The sequence below is a fragment of the Lynx rufus genome, unplaced genomic scaffold (genome assembly GCF_022079265.1).
Source record: "Lynx rufus isolate CCGP_SWC_20201006 ecotype Redwood Valley unplaced genomic scaffold, mLynRuf1.p SCAF_1, whole genome shotgun sequence".
Taxonomy (NCBI): domain Eukaryota; kingdom Metazoa; phylum Chordata; class Mammalia; order Carnivora; family Felidae; genus Lynx; species Lynx rufus.
The window spans coordinates 122419672-122427066 of record NW_025814823.1 but is presented as its reverse complement, the minus strand read 5'-3'; positions in this window follow the sequence as shown (position 1 = coordinate 122427066).

Below are 7395 nucleotides of genomic sequence, written 5' to 3'. Positions count from 1 at the left end.
CACAGAATGGTGGGCAGATGCTGCCAGTAGCAGGGTTCTCTGCAGAAGTAAAGGCCTCTGGGAGCTGAGTCTGCAGACCCTCGGGACAGCATGAATTCATTCAAATGGTTTTAAAGCCTCTGTGATGTTCTAGGCAGAGATCAGGCTCTAGAGAAATTTCAGGACACAAAGCAGCCACTGACCCTGACCTCAGGGTGCTTGCCTTCTAAGAGGGGAACTAGACAACCACAAGTGGACATCAAAAACTAGGACCTTGGGGCACCTGGGTGGCTCAGTTAGTTGAGCGTCCAACTTTGGTTCAGGTCATGATCTCACAGTTGGTGAGTTTAAGCCCCACATCGGGCTCTCTGCTGTCAGCACAGAGCCTGCTCCAGATCCTCTGTCCCCTTCTCTCTGCCTCTATCCCACTTATGCTCTCTCAAAAATAAATAAAACATAAAAAAAACAACCTAGAACCTTTTAAATAGTCATCAGGGGAGGGAAGAAAATAAAAATAGGATAAATAGCATAGCGAGTGACTGGGGAATGGCAGATTCCCAGGTGTAAGGTAGACAGGGAGCCCTTTCCGAAGCTGAGTCGTGACTAATGAGAAAGAGCCAGCCATGTGAAGAGCCCAGGAAAGAGCATTCTAGGCAGAAGGCCCTACAAGCGCAAAGTCCTGGAGACTGCAATAAATTTGGTATACTCAACGAATGGGAAGGTCTTGGTGAACTATTGTATGTTTTGGGGGTAGTTTTTATAGCTTAGTTAAAAAAAAATTCTTTCAGATATTTAAGCCCTATAATTCATTATACTTTTCAAAGAAGCAGTGTATATTCGTAGCTAAAAAATTAGATCCTAGAGACAGCTTACTTACATCCGTAAGGGGATAATCTGATGATTGAGTCCTGCCTGCAGTCAGATTGCCTTTATGGAATACTGGATTTCCCGTATATTAGCTGAGTGACTTCTGCCACCTTACTTAGTCTTTCTGTGCTTCACTTGCCAGAAGGGGGATAAGAATAGTGCCTACGTCATGGGAATCTTTTGGTGATAAATTTAAGTGCTAACCAGGCCATAGTAAGTGTTCCAAGCATGTTGGCTATTCTAATCCCTCCATTGTTTTGCCCCTGGCGAAGAAAAGAACTTTCCTTTCTTGATCATCCTTTCCATCCTTTTATCCCCTCTGGCATACATGAATTGATTTCTCAACAACCAAATGCAAAATAATTTCCCAAATCTTCATGTTTTGGGTACCACTGAAATCCTTGAAGTTTTCAGTGTAACTTCAAAGAGGAAGGCCTCACAAAATCTTCACCAGATTGAGTCTAGGCCCAGGACAGTGCTCTCCTCAGGGGAGATGGTAGGGACTAAACTATGTAAATAGTGCTCCTTTATCACTCTTTTTCTTTTTTCCCTCCCTTTTCATAGCACTCATCACCACTAGTCATTTTCTTTATTTGTCATGTTGCTTAACCTACAAGAACAAAAGTTCTATGAGAAGGACTTCTTTGTCTTGGTCAATGCACTGCCCTCAGTTCCCTCTAACAGTGTTCAAATACTATAGCTCAATAAATACTTGTTGACTGAATTATATATCTCCACAGCCCTAAAAAAATACTGGGGAGTATGTTGCTAATGGGTCGAAGAGTTATAAAAATATCCCATGTTTTTAATGCAACCTGGGTTGCCAGCTTCTCAGTGACCCAGGAGAGCAATTCACTGGGAGGAGCTGATCCAGTAAATAAGAAATATTACGTTCATTTATTATTCATTTATTCATTTAACAAATATTTTTAGGTCCTCACTTGATGCCAGGTAGCGTATTAGCTGCTGGTCTGCAGTGGTGGATAAAACAGAAATGGTCCCTGACCTCAGGGCATGGGAATCTAGTAATTAATCATTCCAATTTTTATAAAAAACATCTCCTTGCCAGCTTCAGCAGTATCATCTTTTCATATAAATCTGAAGATTAGAACCTAGAGAATAAAATAAAACCTTCTGGCAATGAGCCTGTGAGTGGGCAGTCAGGAAATGCTATTCCCGGCCTGACTCATTCCTCCTCACACCGTTCTTGGGGTACTGGTGGTTTGTAGAACTCTTCCACAGATATCACATGTGTGCATTTCCCCATGGCACACAACAGTCCTCTCTCACCCTCCACACACATGTGCATGCATGTGCACACACACCATCTCATTTGGCACCAAAAACCCATCCTGAGGAACTGGAAATAAAATTCCAAGTGGCACCAGAATCATAGGGTAGATAGGAATAAGAATTTGCCAATCTTGATCCCTCTTTGCAGCATGCAATATCACACCCTCAGTTTACCAGCTGCTTGTTTGTAAGACAAACTAGATTGTTGTGAGCAAAACTATTCTTTTAGGGAAAGCGACAAAGGCATCTGCTACACAAGGAAATTTCAGAGTTATGTAGCAGAGAATCGGAAGCTAGATATGTAATCTCCAGGTTCAAGGATAGGTTCCCATCCTACTTATTTTTTACCTACAGTTATCTCACATAGAGCTCAGTTTCCCTTGGATCATGAGGTCAGGAGTCCCTCTGTCTTGAGTTTGGTCTGCTTTTAACAGTGCGGTGTTATCTACGTGAACCTGTGGTGTAGATTCATTCACACTATTGATCCCACATGCCCTTTTGTTGTGATTTAACGGTTTCATGCACACATGTATATTTTTTTCCAGACAAACTGTAGGTTCCCTGAGAAGTTGCTTGTTGGCATGTTTGGATTCTCGGGTTAGACTGCTTGGGATCACCTGAGTCTTTCTCGTGCTAACTTGAGCAAAGTCACTTAACCCCTCTGATGCATAGTTTACCCCTCTGTAAAACTGGGCTCATCATAGTACCTCCCCCATAGAGTTGGTGTGGAATTAAATGAGCTAATTCATAGAAAGTGTTTCCTTGCATCTTTGAAGTGCCAAATAATATTTGCTAATATTCTTTTAAAAATTTTTTTTCAACGTTTTTTTATTTATTTTTGGGACAGAGAGAGACAGAGCATGAACGGGGGAGGGGCAGAGAGAGAGGGAGACACAGAATCGGAAACAGGCTCCAGGCTCTGAGCCATCAGCCCAGAGCCTGATGCGGGGCTCGAACTCACGCACCGCAAGATCGTGACCTGGCTGAAGTCGGACGCTTAACCGACTGCGCCACCCAGGCGCCCCGCTAATATTCTTTTTAATGTTTATCCTCCAATGCATCTACCCCTGACTGATCTAGACAAAGAGTAAGTCATTGCTGAATTGTTATGATCCAGAAGATAGCTTTCCCAATGATAGGATTGTATTTAATGAATTTTAAGGTTGAAGTTGATCTTCCAAATATGTAAAAACAACCAACTTTTATGCTGCAAGATATTAATATAAGAAAGTAAAATTCTAAGAAAATTTGTTGAACAGAAGCAACAATTATTAAAATGCTTCACAAAGTGCTTCAATGTGATTATAACTTCATAATGCCAAATAACCAGAAAAAAATCAAAATTTTAGCCAATTATCTAGGCATCTAAACTTTCTTTTTCCTTTAGTTTCACCAAGATATTTGAGGTTGCATAGAGACAGTCTCTTGGTCTGTGGAGACTTCTCTCTCTTCCTATGATTTTTCTTGACTAGTTTCTTGACTAGTTTCTCATTTCTTAGTCTCTCCTGTTTCAAACTGTACACTTCTTGGTGGTATGTAAATGAGTTTCTGTTTCTCCTGTAATTTTGTTCCTGGGATAACAGAATGAATTGGTCAAGTTAAGCCTCAAGATTAATTGGTCAAGCGAAGTCAGCCTTTCTGTTGTTCCTGAACTCAAAGCCTTGAAAATCCACTAACTAGAGAGCTGTTCTAACACAAGAGGAAGAGATTCACCAACAGTGATCTGACTTTGGTTTGTCCTTCCTTCTGGGGATGATGTTAAATTAGCTGAGTTCAGAGCTTGCTACCAAAGTTTTATCCGGTCATCATGATGTGCATTGCTCGCTTGCACACATGTCTTCCTTCTGTCCCTCTCTCCCTCTCTCCCTCCCTCCCTCTTTTTCTCCCTCTCTCCTCCTCCTCCCCTACCATCACTGATAAGCAGAAAGAGTGTTGGAGGAAAAACCTAACAGTGATGCAAAATTCCTTATCCTACCTGGTTTCTTGGTTCTTGAAGTTCACTTGAGAAAGCAAGATGGAATGTTGGTTAGTTTTGTGACTCTGAGAAAATAATGGAAGCCTCCAAACTTCAGATTTATTAAGTATGGATTATGATAGGATCTAATGCAGAGGGTCAGTGTAATAAATAAATGGGATAATCCAGCACATTTTCTGGCACCAGTAAGAGATTAAAATATGTTATGTCATTTTTATGACAAGAAGTTGCTGATAATTCTATAAGAAGAGAGAGAGTATAGGCAAGGGGAAAAATTACAGATTTTAAACTTTACTCCCTCCATTTCCTTTTAAGTAAAAAAAGAATAAATAAGGACTCTTCCCAAAGAAATGACTGAACAACGTAGTATGAGAGATTATCTGTTTTCAATTTACTCATTCTCTTATATATCCCATAAATAAGTAATGGGGACTTACAATGTGTCATGTATTGTATTATATACTGGGAAAATGATAGTGAAAAATACAATCAAAAGAAAAAAATGACTTCAGCTAGTTATAATAACTGTGAGGAAAACAATATAAGGCAATGTGATATAAGAATGCAATAATAAAATATTGATTGGCCATAGATAGTGTGGCTAGGAAAGCCTAAGACTTAGAGGATATGAGGTCATTAGCATAAACATTAAGGAAGACTCCTCCAGACAGGGGAATAACAAGTAAAAGGGACTTTAAGAAGCAATGAGCTTACTATGTTAACATAAAAGAAAGCAGGGCAGTGTGGCCAGAGCTTAGTGAGCAAGGGAGACAGTGGTGGGAACCACAGTCATAAAGGAAGTCAGGGATCAGACCCTGCAAGTCCTCAAAAGTTGTAAGAAGGTTGGTTTTATTTATGTGTAATATAACCACCTTGGATGGTTTAAAGCAAGTCAGGGACATAATATTGCTTCCCCCCCCCCCCCAATCTCACTTTGGCTACTCTTGGAGAATGCGAGGATGCTATCACAGGGGACTGGAAAGAGAGGAATGAGGTTGGAGAAAGAGGCAGCAGAGGTAATGGAGAGTAAGGTTGGATTTAGGATAAATTATTTTGGAGATAAAGTTGATAGGATTGCTAATGGATTTTTTAAGTGTGTGTGGTGCCAATAAGAGGGTTATGAGTGGCATCCCTATACTGAATGGTTGTCTTGAGACATAGGCTTACATATAACAAAGAATGAGGATGAAACTTTATATCTCAAACCACGCACAGTCCTCCCAACTCCATGCTGGCCAGACCTCATCTCAACAAAGTGAGACGCAGTCTAGCTATGGATATCTTCTCACATTCACACCACACATACTCACTCAGTTTCTGTTACCATGTTCTGTACCAAGTTCTGAGTAGGAAGTAATATAATATAGGCAAACCACTGTTCTAATGGAACTTGTGTTCTAATGTGAGGAAACTGAATATAAACACTAAGTAAATATCATACACTTATTGATAAAATAAGGACGGAAGGATGTGTCAGTAACTGTTGGGTTGCTATGTTAGAATAGTTGTTCAGGGGGACATCGATATGGGAATATCACAACTCTGACTGAAGCAGACTAACTTTGAGTTATGTGTTATACATCCATGAAGTGACAGCAAATAGACCATTAAATATCTGCACCTGGGATTGGGAAGAGGCCAGCGTTAAAGCAAGAGGTGGGATTTAAAACCATAGGCTTAGGTGATCATTAAGAAAAAAAGTAGAGATTGAAAATAGGAGGAGGCCAAGGATCAAGCTCTGGGAGTTTTCCAATATTTATAGGCCGTGCAAGTGAACAACCAGAAAAGGGATTTGGAGCAGCTGGACTTAAAGGCAAAACAGTGCCCTGTGGCGTTACTACATAGATAATCCAAGCCCTCTCCACCATCTTCTTACCTCTAGCCCTTCATCCTCAGGAAATACCAGGTGATGACTCCTTTTGGAATGTGTGTAATGGGAATTTGGGCAGGGTCCAGCATTGTGATGTAGGGTAGTACTCTCTTGACCAGAATTCATCCACCCGAGTCATCTACATGAGTAATTGCTTTGCTGTTGGAGCAAGGACAAAGTCCTGCATTGTGGGCTCTCTGACATCAATTGTGATCTTCTCACTTTTAAGCCAGCAGGCTTCTGAATCAGTGACGTTCCCCACAAGCCAGGCAGGGAGGTATCTGATGTGCCAATCAGATCTAATTACTCCAACCAGGCACCATAAGGAGCTCTTTTCTAAGGGAACACAAACAAGCCAAAGCATCTAGGGACAGTAGAGCTCTGTAGAATCTAGCTAAGCTCATACTTCTTGGGAGAAAAGGCACAGATGTTACAAGAATAATAAATAAGAAGGATGGTTTGGTGGAGGCAGGTGAGTAAGTAGATGGGGAAGGGGAAAAGGAAGGTAAGTTCTGAGGCCATGTAACAGCAACAGATGGAAATCTTAGGCTAAGACAATAAAAGCATATAATAATGCAAATTAAGACCTCAATCAATACAGTTAAGAGCTGCTATATTAAAGCAGTAGTGAAAATTCTTGACAGAATGGCATGTCAATAAAAAAATCCAGACAAAAACAATGAAGTAAAAAAGTATAAAAATAAGAAGATAGCCTAAAAGACACATGAGACATAGTATATAGGTCTAACAATTGTAACTGGAATCCAAAAAGTAGAAGGGAGAGAGGTAATGAGCCAAACCCAACTTTGAGAAGACACTGGCTGAAATTTTATAAATTGATGAAAGTCATTGGGGGATACAGTTTCCAGAAGTGCCATTAACTCTAAGCAAGGTGAATAAAGAGAAACTTATAATTAGGTATACCACAGTAGTACTACTAAAAACTGAAGACAAAGAAAATCTTAAAAACCAGCACAAACATTCACTACCATTAAAGAGCCAAAATCGCACAGCTGAGTTTTCAGCAGAAATTAGGGGACCCCAGAAAATCATGGAGTGACAGTTTTAAAATGCTGAAACAAAACAACTGCCACTCTAGAATATCCTAAAACTCTCCTTCAAATATAGAGGCAAAATAAATACATTTTTAAAAGTTTATTTCTTTATCTTTGAGAGAGAGAAAGAGAGAGAGAAAGAGAGATCAGGAGAGGGGCAGAGACAAAGGGAGAGCTAGAATCCCAAGTAGGATCTGTGCTGTCAACGCAAAGCCCAATGTGGGAATTGAACTCATACATTGTGAGATCATGACCTGGGACAAAATCAAGAGTTGGACGCTTAACCGATGGAGCCACCCAGGCGCCCCAATACAACAAGTGAACAACAATGAAAAGTGTTGAATATTCATGAAATT